Source organism: Pezoporus flaviventris, unplaced genomic scaffold, assembly GCF_033815535.1.
Source record: "Pezoporus flaviventris isolate CSIRO_AGI_PZ_B2104156 unplaced genomic scaffold, CSIRO_AGI_Pfla_v1 ptg000054l, whole genome shotgun sequence".
Taxonomy (NCBI): domain Eukaryota; kingdom Metazoa; phylum Chordata; class Aves; order Psittaciformes; family Psittacidae; genus Pezoporus; species Pezoporus flaviventris.
This window is the reverse complement of record NW_026892602.1, coordinates 2,053,621-2,066,603: the sequence shown is the minus strand read 5'-3', so window position 1 is coordinate 2,066,603 and position 12,983 is coordinate 2,053,621. Positions and strand designations below refer to the sequence as shown.

Here is a 12,983-nt window from a genome sequence, read left to right as displayed (position 1 = left end):
AGTACGTCTAATTAAATGTTTACTAAGCCCATCAATAAGAACTTTGATGTCCAACAAACTGAAAAGAAGCAACACTTGAGATATCTATAGAAAATAGCATTAGTAATCTTTTCTTGCTTTCTTTCACAAGATAGATAAGCTACCGAGAAAATTGCAGGAATTCCACTGAAATTGGGAAGAAATTTAATCTTCTATCTGAGTTTCCCTGGATCTGTTTTATGTGTGCAGGAAAATGGGAGTCAGTGTCCGCAGGATAAGCAGGCTAGCTGTTGCTGACACTACAGCTGCTGTTAACAGTAACCAATATCCATGAATCCAGTTATTTAGCTGCACTTGAATGGCTGACAACTGCTTGTGCAAGATCTTAGCAAACCTTTTGTATGTGACTTGAAAGAGATATTCCACTTTTCCTTCTGTTGTAAACATATGTAAAGGTAACAAACTTAACCTAGGCAGACCTAACTCCAGTTTCAAAGGTATGTCTCAGGAATTTCTATGAGTTTGGAAGCAAAAGGATAGGTTTTGTTGTTTTGTTTTTTTTTCTATTTTGGTGCCCCAAAAAGTTATAGTTCAGAGCTGAAGGTACAAAAGAGAAGACGGTAGGAAAGATGTGAGATCTGAGGTTTGGATTAACCAATATACCTGCAACTCGTACAAAATTGCATTAATCACTAAATCCTTTAGTTGAAGATAATCTGAAGTGTGCTACTGTTTGAATGAATATATTTAGACTATTCACAACTATTTTGAAATTATTTGTGTCTCTATTTCATTTTTTCTGCTTTGCAAAGCAGAAAATGGTTACTGCTTTAGTAGGACCCCTTCAGCTAACAAAGAAAAAAATAGCTTCATTAAGATAAATGGGGTGGGGAGCAACAAAAGCAGGGAATTGTAGTAACTCTCCTCCACATAGCACCAAAAGGTTTGCTTATCTGTGGTCTTGTAATTTAGGTGTGCCCTAAAGCTACATACACTATTGCAAGTTTTCTTCAGCTGAGGCTCTTTATCAGTGCAAGTTTCCCACTGTCTCAGATACAACAAACGCCTCCTGGAGAGGGAGCTCAAACAACACACCAAAGCTCCAGCTTGAATGTGGAGGAAATCACAAAAGGAAGAAATTGTTTTTCATTATTTGTTCTTTACTATACCAAGAACTCATTTTTAATAATCTGAGGAGTCACTATTCAAAGTGAAGCATTTGCCTTTATAGTTCCATTGATACTTTCCATGCCTACAATTTGCTTTGGTCAAATAAAAGTTGTAATAAATTCAATATTGTTTTAAACGTATCTACTATACTACAACTGCATGATGCTGAAAAGTTCAGGTAGGGAACTGAGAATACAAAATTCTGATCCCAGTGAAAACACTGGGGAAGGTACTTTAGGAAGTAATTCAGTAATCATGTAGCAAAGATGAGAATAATTATGAAACAGCTCTATGTATTCCACAGATTTTACTTACACTGTGATCAAGTTAGTATGCTGGTGGCATATAATGTAGTATCAGACTAGGTATCTGTTACAATACAAATCTGACCACATCTGATAATCACTACACAACGTGTAATATCAGGGTCAGTGCCAACTTCTTACCTCTTCAGGATAGCAGCATAAGTGAACTTGCTCAGTGTGTGTGATTACATGATCCAGTTGCTCTCAAGGGCACCTGTTATATTTAAAAATTATCCAAGAAAGCACCAGAAAGGGGATGTGAAATCATTACAATATCTACCCGTTGAAAAAATGAACAATTAAAACCTAAGTTTGCTTGCATCACTAGTTTAGCATAAATCACGTAGGGATCAAGACAACCCAAAGGAAGGTTTTGCTAACCTAGTGTAAATAAAACATGCTGCTTAGTTTAATGTGGTTGCACTAGCTTTCTGTCATGTGTTTGCGAGCTTGCAGAACAGTTGCTAAGAATCTTCTCCTAGATGAGGGTGAGGGTTGGACATGAGGGTTGCAAGGTGCAGTAATAGGGGCACACACGCAATCCTAACATCCAGGATTGTATCTGCAAGCTTTCAGTGCCTTTCAACAGCTCCTAGTTCAGGGTGAGAGACGGGCTAGTGCTCAGACGTCTAAATTGACTCGTTAACTTTCTCTCTTTTCTTCAAACAGCTCTTTAAACGTTCTTCTATGTGCTTCTTACCAAAAGTGCAAATTAACTTCTAAATCAAACTACACTGAATAATGACTTTTTCATTTGATGAGCAAGTAAATAGAAAACGTTTGGAAATAACGTTATCAGTTCATGTGTAAGTTAACAAGTAACACACCCTGCTTCGTAAAATGCTTAGTAACTGAAGAGCCCTGTATAAACATTGGTATTACAGATGCCTTTCTGAAAGCAAGCTGCAATTGTGCTACAGCATTTTTTGCTACATTTTTTGTAGCTCTTTTGATTAGCAAGGCAGAGCCCTCACTTTGTTTAGCTGCTTGTGTCTTCTAGCTTGCAAATCTTGGTGGGAGGGAGCACAGCTTTCAGGACTTTCTCAAAGACCACAAAAGCTGTAATATCGCTTTGTTTTTCTCCCTTAACACTGCGGAAGAACTGTAGGTGAACATGTTGAAAGTCTCCAAAAAGAGCGCAGCGATCTCCTGACAACGTACCCGTGCGAGGTAGCCTTGGCACTGCCGGGCTCCGAGCGCCAGGTCCAAGCGCCAGGAGCCCCGCTGCGGTCAGAGAGCTGAACACAATTAGCTCGTCCGTGCCAGGGCCCACACCGGGGCGGAAGATCCAGGCCACCTGCTCCCGGCCGGGCCGGCAGTTCGCCCCGCTCACGGTACCGCCCAACCAAGACACCGACGCCACTTGCACAAGCGACGGGACTACAGCTCCCGGCTGCCCCGGCTGCTCCCGCCGCGGGGCCGGCTGGGAACTGTGGTCATTCCCGCCCTTTCTGCTCGGCGGCCGCCGCCTGCGGGCCTCGTGCCCGCCTGCCGCTGGAGCGGGGCGGGGCGGCGGCAGAGCCGCGCTGGGAGGCGGGCGGTGGCGCGGCCGTACCGCGCCCAGGGGCGGGGAGCGCGGCGCCAGCCCTGCCTGTGGCGCTCTGTGGAGCTGTTCAGCGCCCAGGTGCTGAGTCTTCCCGCGGCTGTCGGAGACTCCGGCAGCGCTGCCTTCCCACTGCTCCCCGGAGCGGCGATGACCGTGGCGAGCAGCCGCCTCCGCCAGGCGCTCTGAGCGCCCGCCCACCCGCCCGCCGCCCCCAGGCGTGGATGCAGCAAATCCAGGCGCCCCTGGCTCCGCGGGAGAACACGGAAGGTAAAGCTTCCCTCTCCCCTCCCATCCGCATTGCACCCCCGCCAGCACCTCGGCCCCTAGCTGCCGGCGGGGTTCGGTTCGAGGGGATTTTTGGCACCCAGAACCGGAGACTGATAGAGATGCGAGCTGTCTGGCAGGGAGCGAGCACTGTGAGGTGGACCGCGAGGAACAAAGCGGTGCAGCGCACAGGCTCTTTAAGTAGTTTCGTTAATTTCCGGGGGATGGGAAAGGGAAGAGAATAGAACGATGACTGGTTAACTGCAAATAGCTGTGCTTAGTTATATATAGGAAAAAAACCCCAGACATCTAAATATATTAATTTGGTCTTGGAATATTGTTCCATTCTCGTGGTTTAGCAGTGGAAGAGATAAGGCAGTGTTTGTCGTACAGGTATGGGAGTGCTCTAGTCAAGACTGCAAAATGGTTTCCTCGAGTACCCTCCTTAGCTGTAGCGCTTGTATAGATTTGCACAGCAGTAATTTCTTATTTTTGCATGGATTACTACCCTGCAACCCCCAAGAGCCAAGACAATCAGCAGAGAGAGACTAGCAGGCATAGTGTTCCTGTGAATAGGTGTCACAGAAGAGAGGACAAAATTCCACTATGTTTAAGGCCAAATGACAAGTTCTGTCCTACATGAACTCATTTACAGCCCAGAATTGCACTGCTGTACCTGATGCTTCAGGCTTCCCCTTCAGTGCTGGGTGATGAACAGGGAATTGAGCAAGCGTATTAAACATGCATAATCAAGCAGCAAGTGTTATTAAATGCTTCCATGTGTGGTAGCTTCTGTTGTCAAAGATTTCTTAGCTGTCAAAAGACTATGCTTTACCCTAGAGTAGGCTGCAGCTATATTTTTTTTTTCTTGATTGGTAATACAGGTTGACTTACAATTTCTCAGAGTGGCATGGGAAGTGGGAGGCTGGCAAAACAAATTCAGCACTCCTCTTGGGTGTAGATAGAAAAGTTTAGCCTAGGAGACTGCCTGCAGCCAGACCAGTAACTCACAGAGCTTCTATGTGGATTATTTCTTTGACAAGAAACTGAAGAAACAAACTAAGATTAAAAAATTCCTTAAGAAAACCAAATGCAGTCTATTTAGCAGAGTTGTAACACTTTTGCCCTGCATCAAGAAATAATTTCATTGTGTATAAGACATCCCCCACTCCTCACATTGCTATATCATGTATTAAAGCAGGAAGAGAGCCAGAAGGCAATTGCTGAAATAGGTAAGGCAGGTATTTAAAAGCAAGTTAATCAGTTCCCATGTTATTAAAGCTTCTCCAGTCTGGATAAAAGCTTAGTATTGCTCATGTTTCATTGATTAGACTTTTTTTTTTTCCCCCATCTAATAATTTTAATAGTTATGTATGCAATTCATTATGAAGATAACATATATTACATTTATCTTATATAGGCTACAGTTTAACAGTTTTTGTGCTTTACTGTAATAAAAAAGTTGAACAGGTTGGGTACCATGCCACAGTCATTGCACATCCAAAAACTCTCCTTCCGATGGGTACCTTGGACACACAGGGGCATAACGTTGGACCCTCAAAAGTAGCCTTTTAGGAACTGAGTTAATAGCACATTACTGTAAAATTAAAATCAATTTGTGCATGGCTGCATGCAAGGCAAGCTTCCCCCCCTGCCAGTAGAATTAAAGATTTCTTGACAGAGCTCCTCCTTACCTCTCTGCCTTTTAGTCTCGGCACCATAGAAGCCTTCGAGCACGTGATCAGCTATGTGTGATTTAAGCTATGTTATTGAATCTTTTCCCCAGGGAACAATTACTATAGAGTGACAAGTCAATCATTTTGATCTAGCTCTGTTTAGTGATGGTAACCATAGCGTACACTGCCTAACCCAGCCTGAATCTCTCACAGTACCAGTTTGTATCTCATTTAAAAGGACACTTAAGCCTTAAACAGGTTCTCATTTTTGGGTAGGAATGAAAAAGCTTAATACCAGAAGGGCACTGTAAACATTTCAGTTGTATATCTTCAGTTGCTGCTGCCTGCAAAAGCCCTTGAGAAGCCACTAAAATACCAGAAAAACTAAGCTCTGACCACACCCCTGCACTGCCATAATTCATAAACTGGGATTTAGTGCCTGCTACCACATTCATATTTTCACCTGGTCAGTTAGGACAAAGACAAAGCTGCTTTGTGCAAACGAAGCTAGTGTGGTATGCTTTTAATAGAGCCAGCAATCTGGTCTTCCCAAACTATTTTTAATAGGACACTCTTGTTACCCTGACATTGTTTATGCTAAAGGCTATTGCAAATAGAACATTTATGTTAACTGCTTACATGTCAGCTCCAGCAATAAACAATCAATATTTTCCTGATGTAGGATTCATGACAACTTTCCCTGTCCAGTTATAATGCATTCAGCACAGTAAATCTCAAGTTGCAATCTCTTAGTGAAAATGTTTATTTTAAGTTCTGTAGTAAATTGCTGAAGTCATGGAAATGTTTCTGTTACACTTGAGACTACTTTTTGAAAAGACTTGCACAAAAACCACTGACCTGGAAATATTTTTAGCATGAGAGCCACTGTTATGATCCCACTACATAGCAATGCACCAAGGATTTTTTTTTTATTATTATTATTATTATTTTAAAGATTAAAAAAACCCTTATAAGCACAATCTGTACAAAAATGCTGCAGTTAAAAATCAATATGCTATTGAAAAGCAGAGATTAGTGCTTTTTTACTGCTATCTATGTAAGGGAGAGTGACAAGACATAAACATTTATGAAGAAGAACCAAAGTACCCTGTATTACCAAAAAATTCTTCTAATATGATGTTCTGTACTGTGTGGTTTGTGGATTGTGGTTGACATGACCCATGCATTTTCTACAATTCTAAAAAGAGAAAGAATAATTTTATGTATTGTATAGTGCTTGAATTCTAGCAATGCTTAGCATTAAATATAACTTATCCCCCTAAATGTCTTTAAATTGTTAGTATGATACTCCAAAATCTACCCTTCCAAGAATATATTTAAATGCACAATGCAATAAGCGGTTGCTGAATGGCTTCCTCCTACAAAAGAGGGCCTGCTAATTTAAAAAGAGCAATTCTGGTCACTCGCTCCAAGTGGCGAGTAATATTCTCAGTAATTTTTGAAGGTATAGCTCCTAATTTGTGAATCTTTAACTATAGATTTTAAGCATTTATATTAAGTTCTCTGCTATGCTCAAGAGTAAACAGAAGAAAACTGTCACTGCACTCTAAGCATGATTGATATAATCATGTACTTTCATGTATTGCAGGTCAAACTCAATGCAAAATCTGGGAAAACAGTTGAATTGTGCCATTGCTTATCGAAAGGAATAGTTCATAATTTGGGCTGAGAATACAATGCTGTCAAAGATTTGTGCAGAAGTTTTCACTTCCATTTTAGTTTCTCTTGAACAAGTAGTTTAAGAAACACGTAATTGCAATGAATACAACATTTTGTTTCTTGACTAAGTTCTGCTCAACTTTGTTTCTAGTGCTTGGGCTGGGGATAAGAAGAGGAAGAAGATGGGATAGAGAGCAAGCCCTGCACATAAGGTTTTATTTATCCACAAGGAAGTCACCAGATTTTGGAGATTCCTGACTTAGACATGCAAACACTGCCCTTTGACAGTTACACTGTCAGGGTCACTCAGCTTTTACTCCAAAACAGCAGTCAGAGTGTTGCCATACTTAATGAAGTGAGCAGCAAACATCCCCTTAAGTCAAAGCTGGAGCAAGCAACTTCCTGATTATAGAAAATCGCAGTGAAGGGAGACTGAGACATCTCTGTCTTGAATCTTGCTTTACAAGTCTGAGGTTTAACAAGTATATTTAAAGAACAGAAAGAAAGCACTCTGTCGGTGAGCTGACCCCAGTCTCCTCAATTGGAGAGGATGCCTGGGCAGCATGCCTGCTGTTCTGTGTGATGTTTATTCCCTATGGCTGCTGGCCTACTAGGTTTCAGGTTAAATGCTTCTAAGTAGGTTTGTATTCTTCACTCACCTGCTATTCTACAGCTAGCACAGATCATATGAACCAATGCTAGTTCAAGTACAAGAACTGCACAGAACTTATTCTGTCATTCTTTCATTCTTCAGGTTTCTTTTTTGCCTTTTTTTGAGACATCTCTTCAGCTGCTATAAAAAAAAGGGTGGTTTTTGTTGTGTTTGGGTAGGTTTGTTTTTGTTTGTTTGTTTGTTTTTTAAACCTCCTGCTACTTGTCCTCAAAAAATACAACTGTACAAAATTTGCAAATACAGACTCTTAGGAGTTAAATGTGAAACACACAGGACCAAATTCTTTAAAAATTCTCAAACAGCCAGAATTTCTATTAGCTTCAGAATTTTCATTAGCTTCAGTTTAAGATGACCATACAGTCTTCTTCAGATCTGAACCCAAGACGTCTCGGACATTACAAAAGAAAAGTCATCTAGGCACAACCAATATTCAACTCATAAGTTTAGCTTCTGCCTGTTCTCTTAGCTTTATGCCGGCAGATAGGGACTATTCTTGCTGACATTTGCAGTTAGAGAGCGTCCCTGATGACAAGCTTTGGTATCTGCTTTGAAAGTGCATTAAAAATTTCAGCATCACATACACAGAGTACGTAAACATTAAACTAGCATCTTACAAATATGGGAAACAATTATTTAAGGTGACCTTTGTTAATATTTCCACAGCATCTGTTGAAACCTGAATCTTGAAACTGGCACGTGACCTATGGCACAGCTCAACTACACAATTAGAACAAGATTTAACAGCTCTGTTCAGTTTTGGGATCATTCAAACTGTATATTCTTCAGCTAATCAAGAGGATGTTTACTCCAGAAGTATGCTACTAGAAAATATGTTACAATTAGACAACATAAGCTAAGAAGTTCTGATTTAAATATGAAATACACATCAGGGCTTAGACTTGTATCACTGTCTCATGGGAAAAATACCACAAGATGCACTACCAATGTAATGTGAACTGCAGAGAGAGTGTCCTAGACACTGCTCTGGGTAGCTGAATACTGTCTTAAAGAATACACCTAAGAAAAAGCTTAATATTTATTTATTGTACTATCACACCAACTCCCACCCCCTTTCCCGCTAAAAGGCATCAATTTGAACAGCCTTCTATTACTGTTACACAATTTCAAAGTTTAATCACATATAGGTCCTTAAATCTGAAAGATGAGATAATAAATGCAAGTATTTGCTTTGTGGTACTTAAGACTTCTGTCAACTGCTGTAACTCAAGCACAATCTATTTCAGTATTAAAAATAACAAAAATAACTTCTGACAAGCCGCATTTGCCGCTCAAAAGTACACAAGCTTTCAAAATTTTTTAAAAACTGACTGAAGGAGAACAGAGAACCACAGGATTCCATCTGTCCCTCCTGACTATTTCTAAACAAATTACCATTTGATTAATAGTTTTGCTTCAAATCAGGCTTCAGGTTTTTTTTTGTTCTTTCCCACCTATACTGTGCTTCAAGTACAGTAGAAGCTATTCACTTTTAAGCAGGATGTCTTGCTTTAATCTTCTCTCTGCCAAAAGAGGAGTTAGATAGTCACTTTACTCCCTTAATTTACTGAAAGCTATGTTAGAAAAAGCAGTAAAATCCATAGACTCTTTAGAGTAACTGCAAAGAAGCTAGCAGAAAGACTCAGGATCACTTGCCTCAGGGAGTTGTGAAACTCTGTTTTCCTTCATTATCAAGCAGTTAATGGGTGGAGAAAAGGCAGAATTTAACCCTGCCTGGGAAGAGATAATATTAGTTCCAAAATAATTTAGCAGCTATCAGTTGAGAGGTTATAGCTTTCTATATAGGCTATTCCACCCTTCCCATACTGCTAAGCAGAACTGTCTGCCACTGATACTGACAATAATGAGAAATTCTGTCTCGGTGAGAAATTACATTAAAATAGTGGGTATGCCCTGAAACACTTCAAATATCACAGACTGGAAGAAGAAGTTATCAGTTCGTGACTCCTTAGCACAGTTACTTCTGTAAAACAGTACTGCCATACAGAAGGGAGATCAAAGTCTCAAAGCTTTTTCTATAGAAATGCTTCATTCAGCTCAAAAGCTGACCTCCACTGATGACCCTAGCAGCAGAAGGAAAAGACAGGGAAAGTCTAGAAAACACAGACAGGAGTTTCTTATCCAAGCTGAAGAACTGGCAGAGACCAATGAAGATAAGAATCTTGTTAATCTTATTGTTTCTATGTGAGACTGGGATACGTCAGTAAAATCTATTCAGAGGGTAGAGAGAAGTTTGTGTTCTCATGAGTGAGAGTAAAGAAGGATTAAATCCATGCTGGAATCCCTTAGTGCCTCTTTGAGAAAGAGAGGGAGGAAGAAAACCTGACAATTAGTGCCCATAATTAATTCCTAACCATAAGTATCCATATTTTTCTGACACACACACTGGAGATGATTTTTGCTAGTCAGAGAGGATGCACATATCCTCAGTTTTTCATGATGAAACTTAAAGCTCTATGGAGCTTTAACTTTTAACTGCATGTACCCTTCAAACATAGCAAGACAACGCAAAAGTAAAGATGACTGTATAGTCTAAAAACAGCACTTCATTGTTTTTAGTCCTGGGGAAACTTTTCTTACTCCCACACCAAAGGTGGAAAAATTACTGAAAAAAACCCATCCTGATGAAGTGCAATTATGTATATTACTCTCATTGTTGACATGGTATCAGCTGTATGATAAGCATTCCTTTCAAAGAGCAATGTACAATGGAAACAAAGCAAAGCACAAGATGATGACTACCACAGAGTGGCAGATCCAATTCAGTTGTATACTGCTGTAAATGTATGGGCATATCTTAGGTATAAAATGATTTTTGTTCACTGAGAGAAGGCCCTTTGTCCTTTCAGCTTCCTAGCTAAACTCTTAATTTTCAAACAACATGAGTGACAGAACTAGAAAACTGGAATTTTTAGAAAGGGAGTCTTCTGAGTGCTTCTCAAACTTCAGCTTTAGCCCAGTATTCTGCTCTTTATGTATTCCAAAGCAAAATAGTCATGTATTCAAGGTACTTAAGGTGAAAAATCACAGGCACAGCTAAATTTTCATTGAACATATGAACCTTTACTGAAAGTTTCTCCGAAATACAGTACACAGGCTGCTGATGCACACATCTAATTGTACTAGTCTGTGTTTTGGTACTGCAAGAAAAGGCTATGGAACACAAGAGTCAATCTATAGGTGCAGAAAATTACCTTACAGATCACTAGGTCAGCACAAAGTAAGTATTTCTTCAACATGTTTTGACTTTCCAAGACAGTCTGCACAAGTAACTTACAACAATACGGAGAGTTCATCTCTGCCATCTAATGTGATACTTGATTTCATTATTTCACAAAGGTAAAGTCCTATAAGTTTAGTTTATACATTAACCTTGCAGACTCAGCACACACACAAAAAAAAGCTAAAAGAAAACCCAACATAGGCTTCCATTCAGGTCAGTCATTCCCCTCAGGTCTTAATGCTTTTAACTGTTATTTTTCTCACTAATTTCTCTCACACAGACAAGTTTCAAGTGTCACACAGAAGAGGGGAAAAAAGGATTTTTAATTTTTTTAATTATTGTAAATAACTACTTCCATTACATCCATTCAATCCTTTACCTGGTGGTCTGCCAGCGGCTACCTACAATTCTTACGAAGGACTCTGTAACATACCCACAAAAAAAGTTTTCCTCTATGCAATCTCAGTTTCAAATGTATGTATGCATTTCCCATAGAACCTAGGAAAATCCTGACAGATGGAAGAAACAGTAAACAGCTTCAGCCCTGGAAAAGCTGCATATTAACTCTATGTCAAGCAGAGATTACAGTTCTAATTTCATAATCTGCCTCTGAAGAACTACTTCTGACAATGTTGTATGGCCCAGCTCCAGATTTCTCCATTCAGAACTTACCTATACACAGTCATTAGGTCTGCACCACAAGTTATACCATATTATATTATTCATTTTTACAGAATATGGAAAGTTACTCAATCTAAATTCTTATTGAACCAACTGTAAGTCAGTCTGCCTTGTTTAAGAAAGTGTGGGAAGTTTAATAAGCCTTACACAGTGATGTTTCTATTACTTTAGGATGTTACAGATGAGCTTGTCTTAGCAACTGAAGTGTGACTTATTCAGATAGTTTTAATAAAATGTAAATCTAATTAGAATACAATGTCAAAACTATGATGAAGCTAAAGCCTCTGTTTTCCACGATGCAAAGATTGCATTAATGTAATGCAGAAGTCAATTTTTATTTCTTTTTCTTTTTCTTTTTATTCACTTCACTTCCTGAACTATATTGGTTCAAATTTTGACTGGTTTGTTAGCAGGAATTCTCTCTAGTAACAGTGATTATTTAAAGCAAAAAATTTAAAATCTTGTGAAGCCTAATGATTTTTTTTTTTTTTCCCCAGAGAGAGTTAATTGAGAGATGCCTTCTAGTTAATAGGATGCAAGAAGCAGACAGTTCCTTCTACCCTGGCATGTAAGTGGATTTTGTCTGCTCTTAAAATATCTTTCCAATCACATTCTGGTGAATAGTTTTATTCTTCTGGAGAGAGATTAGTTGTTTTTTCCAGCACAGTAAATTAACATAGGCAGCATGTTCACCTAACAGTGATGACATTCCTTAACAGTAATGGCATAACGCTTAGTTTGAGTCCAGGGTACATCCTAGTGACAATGAGGGAAGTTGTAGTTTACCAGCTTCTGTCTGCAGCTTCCTTGGGTTTGACTACATGCTTTTTTTAGTATAAGATATCTACAGCTTCACTCAATGAGAGGAAAAGTTTATCAGTTGCCAGTTCACAGTTGCAGAATTCTGGACATTTTCAAATTTATCTGCCTCTCACAGTCATACTTAATCATAAGTGCTTGTTATGAGCACACATGAGAACCTCACTTAATAGGGTTTTGGAGACACCTTCTGCAGTCTCAAATGCTACCACTACGCTACCTTCCTATTGAAGGTCAGGAATCCTGCACCCAATTTCCTGTCGGATGCAGGAATTTGACTTGCTGGAAAGAAAAAATATAAATCAATTTATACTCTCTCTCTCCTCCATCCTGTTTTCTTACTTGATTGTTTTCACTTTCTGTGCACAAAGACTACACAAAAAAAGTCTAGGGAATTCCAGAAAGACACTGTGTAACTTTTAGTAAGATGACAAGCTTTTCCATACCACTGGAATTACTATACAAGCACAAAGTCTGTTACCAATATAGCAATACTGCTTTAACTTTGCAGCCGAAAACACACCCAGCTATTATGAACACACCTTTACCAGCATAACATCATCACAATGGGAGAAGACCTGTTTCAGCTGCAATAGCTTAGTTTGGAAACAAACCTTCCTCACATAGACAGTCCCTCACTGGAGATATTAAACGACAGGTCTAAATTTACCCTGGAGATCATAAGTACGCTGGGGAAATAAAATCCAGCTTACGAATTCTTAGTTACAAACTAAGCACACTCTGTTTTCTTTATCAAGAAACAACATATATGAAAGACACTCAGAAAATGACAAACAGTAGCATCCAGCATGCAAATCAGTCTCTCAGGAGTTTTAATCTCCTGGGTCTTTCTTGATGAGGGCAGCTGCCAGCTACAGATGCTTGGCTGACTAATTGGCACTGGCAATAAACAGTATTTGAATTTGTCCGGGAAAGAAGCAGAGGGTCT

General features: G+C 39.7%; 1 protein-coding gene across 2 annotated transcripts in view; it reads left to right on the top strand.

The window, feature by feature from the left end:
- Positions 1-3,191: 3,191 nt before the first annotated feature.
- SMPD3 (sphingomyelin phosphodiesterase 3) overlaps positions 3,192-12,983 on the top strand; it is a 115,719-nt gene continuing 105,927 nt past the window's right edge. The window contains exons 1-2 of one of the 2 annotated variants that reach the window (XM_061469000.1): positions 3,208-3,267; positions 11,713-11,783. The gene's annotated coding sequence lies outside the window, so the exon portion shown is untranslated. Of the gene's footprint in view, positions 3,268-11,712; positions 11,784-12,983 lie in introns of both variants that reach the window. The other variant, XM_061469002.1, reaches the window with a different exon arrangement.